This window comes from Lagopus muta, chromosome 4 (genome assembly GCF_023343835.1).
Source record: "Lagopus muta isolate bLagMut1 chromosome 4, bLagMut1 primary, whole genome shotgun sequence".
In the NCBI taxonomy this organism is placed as follows: Eukaryota; Metazoa; Chordata; class Aves; order Galliformes; family Phasianidae; genus Lagopus; species Lagopus muta.
The window spans coordinates 7,317,289-7,335,304 of NC_064436.1; the positions used below are offsets into that span (position 1 = coordinate 7,317,289).

Genomic DNA, 18,016 nt, shown 5'->3' on the forward strand with positions numbered 1-18,016 from the left:
CAAAATTAGGCAGCACCACTATCCTCCAGTCTCTCCTCTCATGTCCAATACTCCTTCCTGTCATTGATTCCACGCAAAATGCATTTTCTGACCTAGTTTTTTTTTACACTGAATATGAGATGTCAGTACATAATTTGTCAAAGAAAGAACAAAGCTGTGACAGGTGAGGCTTTTAGCAATTTGGAGAGACAGTAGGAGCACATTTTGTTAAAATATTTGGAACTGAGGAAGGCATACATTTTCACTTTTCTTTTTCCATAACAGCAGAAAGTCAGGGGACCGATTTTTGGAAGATGAATTTTAACAATTAGCCATCCACCACATCCCAACTCCTGCCTCACTGTCATGAAGCTAACTGGTCTCAAAGTCTTGCTGAAATGGTCACAGCTTACTTCGTATTTCTCAGTAAGCATTAAAACTAAGCTGCTTATAACAGTTTGATAGAAGCAATTTTCTTTTAATTTTATTGTAAGAGAAATAAGTGTTTTTATTATTTTCATGAATACCTCTTGCCTAGAGGAAATACGGGTATCAATCAAATCTAGATAAAATGGAATCATTTGTCATGGATAAAACATCTAACAAAACCTGAAGTAAAAGACAGAAAGTATCAGCATGACTGTTAAATACAGGTCTTTTTTCTTAAGAAAAGAGAGGCACATGACAAATTACATGAAGGAGCACACGGAGAAGTGTGTGGTCCTTTGACTGCCAAGTTCTTTAAAAATGCAGTCTTGAGTTAATGTAACATCTTCATTATTCAGCTAATATTGTCTCATTTCTGAGACATCTCTCTGCCTGTGAAGAAGACTTTACAGGACTTCTGACGGTAAGCAGTTTCTGTAATTTCTGTGCCCACTGCTATCACATCTAAGCAGATCCTCTCTTGCTGTAGCTGAAGACCTTGCTGCTCTGCCATCTTGTTAAGCTTTCTGTAATTTTACACTTGGTGAGCCAGGCATAGTCTAAATGCTTAGAATGGACTTTCTTGAAAGAATGATGTTGGTCACTGGAACCCCTGAAATTTCAAAGGAGGAACACCTGGGAAAACCCTGGGATTCCTGGGTTCCCCATGGCTGAGTGCCACACAGATTATCTAGGAATGAAGTCCCATAAGAGACATGGCAAATTGGAATAAACCCAGTAACATCAAACTGTACTACTATATTGATGAACTCATGCTGCTGTCTAACTCACTGGAGGCATCAGGACAGACAGTATATTAATTGACTACATATTTACAAGAAAATGGGTGGGCTATAAACCTACAGAAGGTGCAAGGACCAGGCCTGTGGTGAAATTCCTTCCTAAGACAGGGGTGACCGAAGTACAGACCATGGCAGGATGGGTTGACTATGTCAGACCATTTAAAGTCTTCATCATCATTGAAAGAAATTCAAAAGATCCTAGGCCTGGTGACATACCACAGTGATGTGCCAGAAGAGGTAACGATTACTCCACCCCAGAAGAGTCCTATTAAGAAAGGGGAATATCTCATTCCTGAAGATTTCTGGTTATTTGGGTGGGTCCGGAAAGGGTAACCTGCGCAAGTGGAGAGCAGTGGCATACCATCCCTCCAGTAAAACAATCTGGTTTAAAGATGGGGATGGTCAGAAAAGCCAACGGGCAGAACTGTGAGCCGTATGGATGGTTATTACCAAGGAAGTGGGGAGGGCATACTGACCGTCTGTACAGATAGTTGAGATGTGTACTAGGGGCTCACCCTTTAGATTGCACAGCGCTCCACCCAAGAATGGACTATCCGTTCCTGACCGATCCGGGGCAGAGATATGTGGTTAGATATATGGAATGTGGTTAAACATAGGACCATACTAGTGTACCACACTTTCAGCTGCCAGCCTCTACAGTCATCAGGAAATGATGAAGCCAACACTCTGGCTTCTGGAGTCTGACGGATTGAGGATTCACCATCTGAATGGGGCGAGGTATGGCCTGACTTGCATCTATACAGCAATTGGACTAATGCAGGCCTACCCAGAGCCAAGAGCAAATAAAGCATATACCATCAAGGCACTGTCAAAGTTGATGGCTGCCTATTGGACATCTCAAGTCATCAAGAGCAACCAAGGGACTCATTTCAGTGGTGCAATGGTTCAATGCTGGGCAGAAGAACACAATGCTGAGTGCTGATTCCACCTGCCATAAAATCCGACAGGCGTAGGCCTTACTGAATGTTATAAGGGCATTCCAAAGGCTGCTCTGGAGACAGGCTGTCAGTCCCTACGTGGATGGACAAAGAGGTACAAAACCCTGCAGGACCTGAATGAGAAGCCTAGAGATGACAGACTCAGTGTTCTGAAGATGCTACAGATGACATTAGCCTCCCCACTTAGGATGCAAATTATGGGCACCAATAATTGCATAAGATTCCAAACTGAAAATGAAAATAATTTTCTGCTCCCTGCCCCTGAAAGCCTAGAACCAAGTACCCATAAAATAAAATGGTATTGAAAAGTGCTTGCTTTTTGCTTTTTATATTGCGGTATATTAATTTTCTACCACACACTGGTTTGCTTTGAACCACCCTTTTGTCTGTGGCTTCAATAATTGCTCATCTCATCCCTTATATTTAACATTGTCTTCAAACCAAACATAGTATAGACTGTGCCTAGGGCACATACACAAATTCTCAGAGCACAGGTCATTTCTAACAAATATACAGCAGAAGTGGTGATCTGAATTTCACTACATAAATGTGATTACCACAGGAATCTGCACTGGCATCTTTTTCTATCTGAAAGGTCTCGATTCCCCACTAATTCTTTAAAATTTGTGTAACTGAAAAGAAAACCCAACCTAAAATCAACAAGTATCTTTTAATGCATAAGCTTCATATCATAAACTGGATATCACATTCCTTTCAAAAATAGCACCATTTAATATTCTGTGTGGCATAAACAAGCAGTACAACTATTGAATGCTGGATGTAGCTAGAACGTATATATTCATGCAGAATTAAAAAAGGTGGTTAATATTTTTGCAATATTGTCTTATCTTAGTCAGAGAAAGGAATATTAAATGCAGTCCTTTGTAGGCTAGTGTGTGAGTTTGCACCGTGAAATTCACAGGTTCAGGTGTCATAAGTAAAGTGGCACATTTCAAAAAGAGTGACAGCAGAGGTCAACTTACAGTTTTCACATGCTCACACTGACCATGGGATCGTGGACTTTGCTGACTGAAAATCAGAAGTATAAACTAACACGTATGAAGTGTATAGCTGCCTCCTTAGGTCCGAACTACTTTCCAGACTTGCCTCAAATAGGTAAAATAATTTACATATCCACTCTTACCACTTCATTTAAACCTCTGAAAATGCAATGAGATAGTATGTTTCTTCTGAAAGCTGTTTATATGAGATACTTTTTGTGTTGGCAGCTATTTTAGAGGAGGGAAAGCTTTTTTAATTGCTAACCACTTATTATTAGAATAAAACTGGATACATTTCACAAATGCATTCTCCCTTTCTGTGTATGTAAAATTTAAAGCACTGAGTTGTTTTCCAGAACAAAAGATGTAGCTTGGTGACTGATATAACATTAATAGCTGGTTCGTAACTAATGTTGTATCATACAAATTGTCAGACTAGAAATGGCTGCCAGTGATTCCTGTCAGACTTAAATAGTTTCATTGCCTACTCAGCCACGTCTCAATTAATAAATCCCATTTCTACGAGTTATAAAAAGAATATGCTCGGTTGTTTTTCTTTCATGTCAGTACAGAGTTCAAAACAGTAAGGGCTCGATTTGAAATGGTTCTCTGTATATACAGTGTCACATTTCATGCAGAAAATCTGCAGTGGTTGCGATTGACCCACAGTCTGCTCGGAATGAAAAGGAAATAATCAATCACAAAACTAATTCTCACATCTACGATAAAGAAAGCTTTTTGCATACATTCAAAGTGAATAAGCTCCACCTGTTTACTCAATAAGATGCCCTAGATTTAAGTGGTACTTAAAACTCAGGACTCTCGTCTGAACGTCAGCTGCCAGGAAATGCTCCATCCAAATGAAAATTTTGCTTATTTAACAAAGGAGAATCTATATGTGTGGAAGAAATCATTCAATTTTATGATTTTGTTCACTTACAAAGCACTCATAAATATGAACACGATCCTGAATGATGCTGAGCATCTGGTCCTGGTCCAGAAAAGCATTTCAGTGCATGTTTAAGTATGAAAATAATCATAGGGTTTAACTGGCAGATATTCTAGCTGTCTATGTACTTTCATGGATAGGTGGGACTGGGCAGGAAGAATGGAGAAGACAGGGAAATAAAATTTGTGTTCATGCTACGTAGTGCCTGCTGAAAGAATTTGCTGTTGGATTGGTGGAAAACTGAATATTTCCACAGTCTGGCAGACCACTCCTTTGCCAAAACAGTCGCCTTTGTCTTTCTTTCAGCAGTGGAACTCTAGCCTCTAGCTGTGATCTGATGCATGTTTTCAGGTACAATGACAAATAGGGTAAATCTGGGTGCTTCTGGGAGTAATTTAGGAATGTAGTGCAACATAGTGATTACACGATGGCAAATACAAACATAGTAATAGTGGATCTGATTCCCCAAGGATCACATTTCACATTTCAGCGAGAATCCATGCCAGCTGCATAGTCCCTTTCATGCAGTAAGGAATTTATGCAGACCAGCCTGTCCAGGTTAAGACCAGTGCCACTGTTTTCTTAAGGAAAAGCACGCATTTTGTCCCCTGATCCAAATGATTTTCGGGCGATCCTTCATTAGCTCTGTAAACAACCATTCTCTGTTTTGACCCCTCACAATTATTTCAGTGGACAGCTATTCCTTCAGCATTTCTTTATGCTTATGTATCACATAGGGAAGCAATATTAACCAATTTGTTAACACCGCCAGCATTTCCATACCATGCATTTTTTTGTCTACCAGAAATTTAATGCCGGTAAATTTTGGACGTACTTATTCAATGCCTCAGTGGAGCAAGACCAGGCAAAGAAGCTGTCATTTGACAGAAAAGATAACTAGTAGAGAGAGATTCTAGCAAACTAAGGTTCTTTACTGTATGGGAAATGCTGAGTCACTGCCTGAACCTCTGATTGATCACCTGAGGCAAGCCATGAGTCAGCCAGAGGAGCACAGGGGAAGGCAACTCACCTGTGTTGCAGGAAGAGGTGGAGCCTGGCTGCACCTCTCCTAGATGTATTTAAGAGCTGGCTACCAGTGGAGAAGGATCTCTTCAGGAGATCTGCATTGCTGGTGTTTTGTGAGTGACACCAGGATAGGGGTAAGCCTTCTGTTTATTCTCTTTTGTTATTGTAGTCTTTTTTGCCTCACTCTCGTGTTTATTTTGTGATTATAGCATGTTAATATTCTTTGATTATACATCTTACAAATGTGCTATTGGTGATTTGCTGTGGAGACTTGCATCTAAGCAGGTAAGTCTGTGTGGGCAAAGGATCTGGAGTGAGGAAAAGGCTAAGAAAAGAGGTTTTTTTAAAGGCTTTTTAAAGGCTTTTTTAGGACAATTTTTGAGGCAAGCTTCAGCACTGTGCTTGAGCAGGAAGATGCCAGCTTGCGGACAGTCTCCTGAGTCATCAGGGGAGGAGCTGGCACATTGGCGGCATGGTTTAAACTCCGTTTAAATGTGCTACCGGTCATTTGCTGCAGAGACTTGCTTCTGAGCAGGTAAGTCTGTGTGGGCAAAGGATCAGGAGTGAGAAAAAGCTAACTAAAAACCTCTTTTTAAGGCTTTTTTAGGACATGGTTGAGGCAAGCATCAGCACAGTGCTTCAGCTGGCAGCTTGCGGACAAACTCTGGAGTCACCAGGGGAGGAGCTGGCACATTGGTGGCACGGTTTAAATACCCTGTGAGTGTGCTGTAGGTCATTTGCTGCAGACACTTGCTTCTGAGCAGGTAAATCTGTGCGGGCCAAGGATCTGGAGTGAAAAAAGGCTAAGAAAAGAGCTCTTTTTAAGGCTTTTTAAAGGCTTTTTAAGGAAAATTTTTGAGGCTAGCATGAGCACTGTGCTTGAGCTGGGAGCTGCCAGCTTGTGGGCGGCCTCCAGAGTCACCAGGACAGGAGCAGGCACATTGGCAGCACGGTTTAAACACACTATGGAAGTATTATCGGTCATTGGCTGCAGACACTTGCTTGTGAGCAGGTAAGTCTGTGTGGGCAAAGGATCTGGAATGAGATAAAGATAACCAAAAAGCCCTTTTTAGGGCTTTTTAACGGCTTTTTTAGGACTTCTTTTGAGGCTAGCATGAGCACTGCGCTTGAGCTGGGAGCTGGCAGCTTGCGGGCGGGCTCCGGAGTCACCAGGGCAGGAGCTGGCACACTGGCGGCATGGTTTAAACTCCGTTTAAATGTGCTATTGGTCATTTGCTGCGGAGTCTTGCTTGTGAGCATGTAAGTCTGTGCGGGCAGAGGATCTGGAGTGAGAAAAAGCTGACCAAAAAGCTCTTTTTCAGGCTTTTTCATGACATTTTTAGGACCTCTTTTGATGCAAGCGTCACCACTTTGCTTGAGCTGGGAGCTGGCAGCTTGCGGACGGGCTCCTGAGTCATTAGGGGAGGAGCTGGCACATTGGGGGCACAGTTTAAACACCCCATGGAAGTGTTATTGGTCACTTGCTGCAGAGACTTGCTTCTGAGCAGGTAAGTCTGTGTGGGCAAAGGATCAGGAGTGAGAAAAGGCTAACTAAAAACCTCTTCTTAGGGCTTTTTTAGGACATGGTTGAGGCAAGCATCAGCACAGTGCTTCAGCTGGCAGCTTGTGGACAAACTCCGGAGTCACCAGGGGAGGAGCTGGCACATTGGTGTTACGGTTTAAACACCCTGCAAATGTGCTGTAGGTCACTTGCTGCAGACACTTGCTTCTGAGCAGGTAAATCGGTGCGGGCAAAGGATCTGGAGTGAGAAAAGGCTAAGAAAAGAGCTCTTTGTAAGGCTTTTTAAAGGCTTTTTTAGGACCTCTCTTGAGGCTGGCATCAGCTCTGTGCTTGAGCTGGGAGATGCCAGCTTGTGGGCTGGCTCCGGAGTCACTAGGGGAGGAGCTGGCACATTGGGGGCACGGTTTAAACACCCTATGGAAGTGTTATCGGTCATTTGCTGCAGAGACTTGCTTCTGAGCAGGTAAGTCTGTGCGGACAAAGGATCAGGAGTGAGAAAAGGCTAACTGAAAAGCTCTTTTTAAGGCTTTTTTTATGACATGATTGAGGCAAGCTTCAGCACTGTGCTTTACCTGGCAGCTTGCGGACAAGCTCCAGAGTCACCAGGGGAGGAGCTGGCACATTGGCAGCACGGTTTAAACTCCGTTTAAATGTGCTACCGGTCATTTGCTGCAGAGACTTGCTGCTGAACAGGTAAGTCTGTGTGCGCAAAGGATCTGGAGTGAGAAAAGGCTTACCAAAAAGCTCTTTTTAAGGCTTTTTTAGGACATGGTTGAGGTTAGCGTCAGCACAGTGCTTGAGCTGGATTATGGCAGCTTGTGGGCGGGCTCCTGAGTCACCAGGGGAGGAGCTGGCACATTGGCGGCATGGTTTAAACTCCCTTTAAATGTGCTACCGGTCATTTGCTGCAGAGACTTGCTTCTGAGCAGGTAAGTCTGTGCGGACAAAGGATCAGGAGTGAGAAAAGGCTAACTGAAAAGCTCCTTTTAAGGCTTTTTTTATGACATGATTGAGGCAAGCTTCAGCACTGTGCTTTACCTGGCAGCTTGCGGACAAGCTCCAGAGTCACCAGGGGAGGAGCTGGCACATTGGCAGCACGGTTTAAACACGCTATGGAAGTGTTATCGGTCATTTGCTGCTGAACAGGTAAGTCTGTGTGGGCAAAGGATCTGGAGTGAGATAAAGATAATCAAAAAAGCCCTTTCTAGGGCTTTTTAACAGCTTTTTTAGGACTTCTTTTGAGGCTTGCATGAGCATTGCGCTTGAGCTGGAAGCTGGCAGCTTGTGGGCAGGCTCCTGAGTCACCAGGGGAGGAGCTGGCACACTGGCAGCATGGTTTAAACTCCGTTTAAATGTGCTATTGGTTATTTGCTGCCGGGACTTGCTTCTGAGCAGGTAAGTCTGTGCGGGCAAAGGATCAGGAGTGAAAAAAGGCTAACTAAAAAGCTCTTAAGGCTTTTTTAGGACATGGTTGAGGCAAGCATCAGCACTGCTTCAGCTGGCAGCTTGCGGACAAGCTCCAGAGTCTCCAGGGGAGGAGCTGATACATTGGTGGCACGGTTTAAACACCCTGTGTGTGTGCTGTAGGTCACTTGCTATGGACACTTGCTTCTGAGCAGGTAAACCTGTGCGGGCAAAAGATCTGGAGTGAGGAAAGGCTAAGAAAAGAGCTCTTTTAAAGGCTTTTTAATGGCTTTTTTAGGACCTCTTTTGCGGCTTGCATCAGCACTGTGCTTGAGCTGGGAGCTGCCAGCTTGCGGACGGGCTCCAGAGTCACCAGGGAGGTGCTGGCACACTGGCGGCACAGTTTAAACACCCTATTGAAGTGCTGTCGGTCACTTGCTGCAGACACTTGCTTGTGAGCAGGTATGTGCGGGCAAAGGATCTGGAGTGAGAAAAGGCTAAGAAAAGAGCTCTTTGTAAGGCTTTTTAAAGGCTTTTTTAGGACCTCCTTTGAGGCTAGCATCAGCTCTGCGCTTGAGCTGGGAGCTGGCAGCTTGTGGGCGGGTTCCAGAGTCACTAGGGGAGGCTCTGGCACATTAGTGGCACAACTTAAATACCCAGCCTTGCCTTCACACCTTGGCATCTGATAGTAAGCCTTAAATAGCTCCTGAGAGTGGGGAGGATAGCTTCTTCCCACAAGTCACATCAGGTGAGAAATTGTTGTTACTGTTCATTGGAAAGGGTCAGTCCGTCCTTGCTCTGGTGACTGGATTTTCTTGAAAGTCTCTGAGACAGTCTCTGAAAACACAGGCTGAAACATTGTCTCCAGTAGACAGCGGGCTCCTTGCAAGCAGACTGTAGCAACCCAGACTGAAACCCTGGTAAGAAATGTTGCTGTTCAGGCCTCTGGCTGCAGGGAGTGACTGAGCCTACTTCTGCCTGGGGAGAGTGGCAGGGACTTAACCTATGCTAGGTGTCTGCAGGTGGACGAGCTTCTCAGCCTGGTGGTGGAGCTCAAGGATGAGGTGAAGAGACTTAGGACCATCATGGAGTGTGACTCACTGGCTTACCTGAGAGAAGGGCCCTGGGGGAAAAAAAAAAACCCAGGCAGCTGGTGGACCCCCTATCCTGTCGCAGTCAGACAGACCACACTGATGAGGAAGGTTGGAAAAGAGAAAGAGACAAAACAGGCCTCTCAAGAGATTAGCTTAGGGGAAAGATGCTCAAGCAGGGGATGAGGCAGATGACTCACCTGAAATGTGTCTATACCAATGCATGCAGCATGAGCAACAAGCAGCAAGAGTTGGAAATGACTGTGAGTCGGGCCAATTACGACCTGGTTTCCGAAATGCGGTGGGACCACTCCCTTGACTGGAGTGCTGAGATAGATGGCTACAAGCCCTTCAGAAGGGATAGATGAGGAAAGAAGGGTGGTGGCGCAGCCCTTTATATTAAAGACTGTTTTGATGTAGAAGAGCTTGGGATTGGGAATGGTAGTGAAGTGTCTATGGGTAAGGATTAGGGGGAAGGCCTGTAGGGGAGGCATCTTGGTGAGGGTCTGTTATAGACCACCAGAGCAGGTAAGTCTGTGTGGGCAAAGGATCAGGAGTGAGAAAAGGCTAACTAAAAAGCTCTTCTTAAGGCTTTTTTAGGACATGGTTGAGGCAAGCATCAGCACAGTGCTTCAGCTGGCAGCTTGTGGACAAACTCCGGAGTCACCAGGGGAGGAGCTGGCACATTGGTGTTAAGGTTTAAACACCCTGCAAGTGTGCTGTAGGTCATTTGCTGCAGACACTTGCTTCTGAGCAGGTAAATCTGTGTGGGCAAAGGATCTGGAGTGAGAAAAGGCTAAGAAGAGAGCTCTTTGTAAAGCTTTATAAAGGCTTTTTTTGGACTTCTTTTGCGGCTTGCATCAGCACTGTGCTTGAGCTGGGAGCTGCCAGCTTGCGGACGGGCTTCTGAGTCACCGGGGAGGTGCTGGCACACTGGCGGCACGGTGTAAACACTCTATGGAAGTGTTACCGGTCATTGGCTGCAGACACTTGCTTGTGAGCAGGTAAGTCTGTGTGGGCAAAGGATCTGGAGTGAGATAAAGATAATCAAAAAGCCCTTTCTGGGCTTTTTAACGGCTTTTTTAGGACTTCTTTTGAGGCTAGCATGAGCACTGCGCTTGAGCTGGGGGCTGGCAGCTTGTGGGTGGGCTCCCGAGTCACCAGGGGGGGAGCTGGCACATTGGCACCATGGTTTAAACTCCGTTTTAGTGTGCTATCAGTCATTTGCTGTGGAGTCCTGCTTCTGAGCAGGTAAATCTGTGCGGGCAGAGGATCTGGAGTGAGAAAAAGCTGACCAAAAAGCTCTTTTTCAGGCTTTTTTATGACTTTTTTAGGACCTCTTTTGATGTGCTTGAGCTGTGTCGTGGTTTAGAATATGGGGTGGAATGTCATGGTTTTGTGATTTTTATTTTTTTTTTTAATTTTTTTTTTTTTTTTTTTTTTTTTTGCTTTTGGTATTCCACATCGTGACATCATGTGGGGCACTGGGACTTCAACTGTTAATGCTCAAGTCCTGGGTACCTGCCCTGAAGAAAGGAAGAACTACATTCCCCAGCGGACTTTGCGGTCAGGGAGAGGAGGTTTAACTCCTGGCAAGGCCATCTGATTTCTCTTTCTTGCCTGCCTTTTGTCGTGGACACTGCTCCTGTCTCCCTGCTGCTCAACTGGACCGCGCATCTCACCTCAGTGCTGTGGTGAGGCCTATCCACCTTTTAGACATTCTCTCTCTCATTTTATTTGATTTATTAGCTTCAGTTCTGATTATATTGTATTATAGTGTGTTATCTTGCGTTCCGATAATATACTTAGTAAATTAGTTTGTTTCTCCTCAGATCAGTGCTGCTGTTTGAATTATTTTGGGGTCTCCTGTTTCCTTTTTTTCCGGAGGCACAGATCTGCGGATCCCTCCGCCCCTCCCGTCACGGAACCGGGCCGAACTAGCCCGTAAACCGGTGACAAGCTGGGAGCTGCCAGCTTGCGGACGGGCTTCTGAGTCACCAGGAACGTGCTGGCACATTGGCAGCACGGTTTAAACACCCTATGGAAGTGCTGTCGGTCACTTGCTGCGGAGTCCTGCTTCTGAGCAGGTAAATCTGTGCGGGCTAAGTATCTGGAGTGAGAAAAGGCTACAAAAAGAGCTCTTTTTAAGGCTTTTTAAATGTTTTTTTTAGGACTTCTTTTGAGGCTAGCATGAGCACTGCGCTTGAGCTGGGAGCTGCCAGCTTGCGGACGGGCTTCTGAGTCTCCAGGGAGGTGCTGGCACATTGGCAGCTCGGTTTAAATAACCTGTGGAAGTGTTATTGGTCATTTGCTGCAGAGTCTTGCTTCTGAGCAGGTAAGTCTGTGCGGGCCAAGGATCTGGAGTGAGAAAAGGCTAACCAAAAAGCTCTTTTTAAGGCTTTTCTTATGACAGGGTTGAGGCTAGCATGAGCACTGCACTTGAGCTGGGAGCTGGCAGCTTGTGGGTGGGCTCCAGAGTCACCAGTGGAGGAGCTGGCACACTGGCGGCACGGTTTAAACACCCTAAGGAAGTGCTGTTGGTCACTTGCTGCGGAGTCCTGCTTCTGAGCGGGTAAATCTGTGTGGGCAAAGGATTTGGAGTGAGAAAAAGCTGACCAAAAAGCTCTTTTTAAGGCTTTTTCATGACATTCTTAGGACCTCTTTTGATGCAAGCATCACCACTGTGCTTGAGCTGGGAGCTGCCAGCTTGCGGATGGGCTTCTGAGTCACCAGGGAGGTGCTGGCACATTGGCAGCACGGTTTAAACACGCTATGGAAGTGTTATCGGTCCTTTGCTGCTGAGACTTGCTTCTGAGCAGGTAAGTCTGTGTGGGCAAAGGATCTGGAGTGAGATAAAGCTAATCAAAAAGCTCTGTTTAAGGCTTTTTTAGGACATGGTTGAGGCTAGCATGAGCACTGCGCTTGAGCTGGGAGCTGGCAGCTTGTGGGCGGGCTCTGGAGTCACTAGGGGAGGTGCTGGCACATTAGTGGCACAACTTAAATACCCAGCCTTGCTTTCACACCTTGGCATCTGATAGTAAGCCTTAGATAGCTTCTGAGAGGGGGGGAGGATTGCTTCTTCCCACAAGTCACATTAGGTGAGAAATTGTTGTTACTGTTCATTGGAAAGGGTCAGTCCATCCTTGCTCAGGAGACTGGATTTCCTTGAAAGTCTCTGAGACAGTCTCTGAAAACACAGGCTGAAACATTGTCTCCAGTAGACAGCGGGCTCCTTGCAAGCAGACTGTAGCAACCCAGACTGAAACCCTGGTAAGAAATGTTGCTGTTCAGGCCTCTGGCTGCAGGGAGTGACTGAGCCTACTTCTGCCTGGGGAGAGTGGCAGGGACTTAACCTATGCTAGGTGTCTGCAGGTGGACGAGCTTCTCAGCCTGGTGGTGGAGCTCAAGGATGAGGTGAAGAGACTTAGGACCATCATGGAGTGTGACTCACTGGCTTACCTGAGAGAAGGGCCCTGGGGGAAAAAAAAAAACCCAGGCAGCTGGTGGACCCCCTATCCTGTCGCAGTCAGACAGACCACACTGATGAGGAAGGTTGGAAAAGAGAAAGAGACAAAACAGGCCTCTCAAGAGATTAGCTTAGGGGAAAGATGCTCAAGCAGGGGATGAGGCAGATGACTCACCTGAAATGTGTCTATACCAATGCATGCAGCATGAGCAACAAGCAGCAAGAGTTGGAAATGACTGTGAGTCGGGCCAATTACGACCTGGTTTCCGAAATGCGGTGGGACCACTCCCTTGACTGGAGTGCTGAGATAGATGGCTACAAGCCCTTCAGAAGGGATAGATGAGGAAAGAAGGGTGGTGGCGCAGCCCTTTATATTAAAGACTGTTTTGATGTAGAAGAGCTTGGGATTGGGAATGGTAGTGAAGTGTCTATGGGTAAGGATTAGGGGGAAGGCCTGTAGGGGAGGCATCTTGGTGAGGGTCTGTTATAGACCACCTAATCAGGATGAAGAGTTGGATGAGGCATTGTACCAGCAGCTCATGGAAGTCATGTGATCGCCAGCACTTGTTCTGATGTTCTGCTTCCCTGGTATATGTTGGAAATATAATACAGCGCAGAGGAAGCAGTCCAGGAGGTTTCTGGACTGCTTGGAAGATTGCTTCCTTAGGCAACTGGTTGGAGAGCCTACCAGGGGCGGTGCCACGCTGGACCTGGTCTTCACTAACAGAGAAGTACTGGTGGGAGAAGTGAAGGCTGGAAACTGCATTGGGCAGAGTGGCCACAGAATTGTGGAGTTCTCTGTTCTTGGGGATGTCAAGAGTGGCCAGCAAAACTACCTTCCTCAACTTCCAGAGGGCAGACTTTGACCTGGTCAGAGAGCTTGTAGCGCAGGTCCCTTGGGAGTCGCTTCTCAAGGGTAAAGGGGCACAGGAAGCCTGGATGCTCATCAAGACCGAAATCTTAAAGGCACAAGAACAAGCTGTTCATGAGTGCCGTAAGGTGAGCCGCAGGGGAAAACGACCGGTGTGGATGAGCTAGGAATTACTGTTGAGACTCAAGGAGATAGAGTCTACAACCTCTGGAAGAAGGGACAGGCTGCTTGGGGAGATTACAAAGAAATAGCTAAGGTATGCAAGGAGGAACTTAGGAAGGCGAAAGCCCAACTTGAGCTCAGGTTGGGCTCTGCAGTATAAGACAATCAAAAAATCCTTCTGTAAATACATCAACGGGAAAAGAAGCAAAGATAATTCTCATCCTCTACTTGATGCAGCAGGGAATGTGGTCACCGAAGACAAGGAGAAGGCTGAGGTCCTCAATGCCTTCTATACATCTGCCTTAAAAAGCCCAAAGGCTAACTGATCTGGCTATTAATGCCCCGATCTGGAAGTGTGGGACACTACAGAAAAAATGACCCCAGCAATTCCGGTGGAGACAGTCAGAGAGCTCCTCCTCCGTCTGCACTGCCGCAAGTCCATGGACTGGGTGGGCTGCACCCTCGGGTGCTGAGGAAGCTGGTGGGGGTGATCGTTGAGACTCTCTTGGCCATCTATTAGCGCTCCTGGTTAACTGGTGAGGTCCCTTGCTGATGTGGCTCCCATCTTCAAGAAGGGCCGTAAGGAGGATCTGGGGAACAATAGGCCTGTCAGCCTGACCTCAGTACCGGGAAAGATGATGGAGCAAATCATCTTGGATGAAATTGCGCAGCACGTGCGCAGTGTCCAGGGGACCAGGCCCAGCCAGCACGGGTTTGTGAAAGGCAGGTAATGCTTGACCAACCTCCTCTCATTCTATGAGTGGGTGACTAGTCTGGTAGATGAGGAAAGGGCTGTTGATGTAGTATTACTAGACTTCAATAAAACTTTTGACGTGGTCCCTCACAGGCTTCTTCTGGGGACACCGGCTGCCCATGGACCGAACAGTTCTTTGGGTAAGGAACTGGCCACAAGGCCGTGCTCAGTGGGTCGTGGTGAATGGAGTGAAGTCCAGCTGGTGACCCATTTCAAGTGGTGTCCCCCAGGGGTAGGTACTGGGGCTGTTTAATATCTTCACTGATGACCTAGATGAGGGGATTGAGCGCACCCTCAGCAAGTTTGCAGATGACACGAAGCTGGAAGGTGGTGTGATCTGCCTTAGGGTAGGGCTGCCCTTCAGAGGGATTTAGACAGCCTGGACCGCTGGGCTGAGGTGAATGGGCTGAGTTGAAACACTTCTGTCTCTTTTTCTTCATTTTCTTTTATGTAATAAAAAAGAAATCACCCTTGATTCTATCTACAAGAAACAATGTAGTAAAGAAAAGAAGATAGTCCATGCTCAAAATGAAAGTATAAAAAGGATACCACTACTGAGTGGATATATCAGTTCGAAGAAGTGAAAACGATGGAATAACTAATGTAACAGAGTTTTTCAGTTACCACAAATGATTGCCTAGCAGGGTGAGTTCTAAAACATGTTTACATGATCTGGGAAGTTGTTTGCATTAAAAAAAGTGTTGTAAATAAAGTACAAGTGTAATTGCTGAATCCATTGTAATACAGCAGAGTTGGATTGTTAAAAATCACAAGATGCTAAGAAAAGGCAATGTATATTTTTTTTGTGTGAGAAATAAAGTAAAAACAGTATAATTATTTTTAAACTTTGCAGTAAGGCAACAGATGTTGACACCACTGAGGAAAGCTGTAAGTATAAACAACGGTGGGTAAAGCTAATGGTGGATGAAATTGCGCAGCACGTGCGCAGTGTCCAGGGGACCAGGCCCAGCCAGCACGGGTTTGTGAAAGGCAGGTAATGCTTGACCAACCTCCTCTCGTTCTATGAGTGGGTGACTAGTCTGGTAGATGAGGGAAGGGCTGTTGACGTAGTATTACTAGACTTCAACAAAACTTTTGACGTGGTCCCTCACAGGCTTCTTCTGGGGACACCGGCTGCCCATGGACCGAACAGTTCTTTGGGTAAGGAACTGGCCACAAGGCCGTGCTCAGTGGGTCGTGGTGAATGGAGTGAAGTCCAGCTGGTGACCCATTTCAAGTGGTGTCCCCCAGGGGTAGGTACTGGGGCTGTTTAATATCTTCACTGATGACCTAGATGAGGGGATTGAGCGCACCCTCAGCAAGTTTGCAGATGACACGAAGCTGGAAGGTGGTGTGATCTGCCTTAGGGTAGGGCTGCCCTTCAGAGGGATTTAGACAGCCTGGACCGCTGGGCTGAGGTGAATGGGATGAGGTTTTACAAGGCCGAGTGTGGGGTCCTGCTCTTTGGGCGCAGCAATCCCATGCAGTGTTATAGGCTTGGGGACGAGTGTGAAGAAGAGAAGGACCTGGGGGTATTGGTTGATGCTCAGCTGAACATGAGCCAACAGTGTGCGCAGGTGGCCAAGAGGGCCAACAGCATCCTGGCCTGCATTAGAATTAGCGTGGCCGGCAGGAGCAGGGAGGTGATCATCCCCCTCTACTCAGCACTGGTGAGGCCGCACCTCAAGTACTGTGTTCAGTTTTAGGCTCCTCACTGCAGGAAAGATGTTCACATCCTGGAGCGTGTCCAGAGAATAGCAATAAAACCGGAGAGGGGTCTGGAGCACAAGTCTTATGAGGAGCGGCCGATGGAGCTGGGATTGTTCAGTGTGGAGAAGAGGAGGCTCAGGGGAGACCTCATTGCACTCTACAACTTCCTGAAGGGAGGTTGTAGTGAAGAGGGGTTTGGCCTCTTCTCCCAGGCAACAAGCAGGACACGGGGTAATGGCCGCAAGTTGTACCAGAGGAGGTTTAGATTAGACGCAAGAAAGAACTTGTTTTTTCAGAGTGGTCAGGCACTGGAATGGCCTGCCCAGGGAGGTGGTGCAGTCGCTGTCCCTGGCAGTGTTCAACACGCGTCTGGATGACGTGCTGCATGATAGGGTTTAGTGCTTGTGGTGGCAATGGTGATGAGGAGACGATTGGACTGGATGATCTTGTAGGTAGTTTGCAACCTTGGGATTCTATGATTCTATAAACATTGTAACAATATTCTTAAGGCTGCCCTGAAGACAGACTCCCAGTCCCTGCAGGGGTGGACGAAAAGATTCTATGAAACCCTGCGGGACCTGAATGAAAGACCTCAAGATGGCAGACCCAGTGCCCGGAGAATGTTGCGGACAACATGGGCCACCCCGCTTAGGATCCCAATTACAGGCACGGATCATCAGGTAAGAGCCCAAATGGGTAACGAAAATAATATTCTGTTCCCTGCCCCTGAGAATTTAGATCCGGGTGCCCATAAAATAAAATGGCCCCAGAAGGTGCTGGTAAAACCCAAGCGGTATGGCCTACTTGCACCTCGGGAGAGACTATTGGAGGAGGGAGGCTAAGTAGTCCCTCCAGTAATAGGTACATGGCCTACTGATATTGTGGTCAACTCTCCGATCTTTATTGCTAAAGGGACCCCCATCGTGTCCCTGTGGCTGATCAGGACACCTCCTTTGGTGCCTGATATCATTATGCAGCCGCAGATATCCGGCCAAAAGGTGTGGTGCAGGGGGCCAGGACGTGCTCCAGTACAGGCATAAGTGTTGACCCAGGATAGAAATACAGCCTGTATCTTGCCCTGGAGAGCAGACCTTCCCCTCCTGGTACCTGTAAAACATCTGTATTACTCCCTGTGAGTCTGTGAGCTTTCAGGATCATCAGAAAGAACAAAATGCCATCAAGCGTTCCAGTGTTGCTGTCAGATCACGTACAACACCCGGTGATGGTCTGCATGGGACTGCTGGAACACAGAACGGACCTGCACCTCAGGACCTCATGCCTCCAGTTACATCATGGAGCACTGGCCCATAGAAGAACATGGACATTGACTGATCATCACTCGTCTTGAATTGTACCAACACATGTAGCGATGAAAATTGTATAAGCGTTGCGATATAGCTGATATTTGTATTAGGGTAAGCTTAGCCTTTAGTCAACCTGATCAGTGGATCACGCTGTGAAGGCATGAGTGTATGCTGTATGAACGCTGTGAGTGTATGGCAGATGCTGGGACAGGGCCTGAAGCACTGTTTGATCACCTGAGGTGAGCCATGAGTTAGGCAGAGGAGCACAGGTGAAGGCTCCACACTTCCTAGACCTATTTGAGAGCTGGCTACCAGTGGGGAAGGATCTCTTCTGGAGATCTGCTCTGCTGGTGTTTTGTGAGTGAGCCCAGGATAGCGGTAAGCTTTCTGAATTGTTGTTGTTATCATAGTCTGCTTTGACTCACTCTGTTGTTTACATTGTGATAATAACATCCTAATATTCCTAGATTAAACACCAAATAACAGGTGAGAGAGAGATCAGACAAGGCTGGTTGATTGAGAGAAAATCAGTTGTATACAGTTTTGAAACAATTCTGTCTTTTTTTTTTTCATTAACTGTTTTGTAATA

General features: G+C 46.5%; 1 long non-coding RNA gene across 2 annotated transcripts; it reads left to right on the forward strand.

Annotated features, from left to right (window-relative positions):
• The first annotated feature begins 9,982 nt into the window (after positions 1-9,982).
• LOC125692531 (uncharacterized) lies at positions 9,983-17,039 on the forward strand. Of its 2 annotated transcripts, XR_007376739.1 has the most exons (7): positions 9,983-10,164; positions 10,672-10,854; positions 11,054-11,247; positions 11,332-11,732; positions 11,816-11,979; positions 14,507-15,666; positions 16,633-17,039. It is a non-coding gene; the product is annotated as an uncharacterized LOC125692531 (long non-coding RNA). The 2 variants fall into 2 exon arrangements; XR_007376738.1 differs by having other exon boundaries at positions 14,507-17,039.
• The last annotated feature ends 977 nt before the right edge of the window (positions 17,040-18,016 follow it).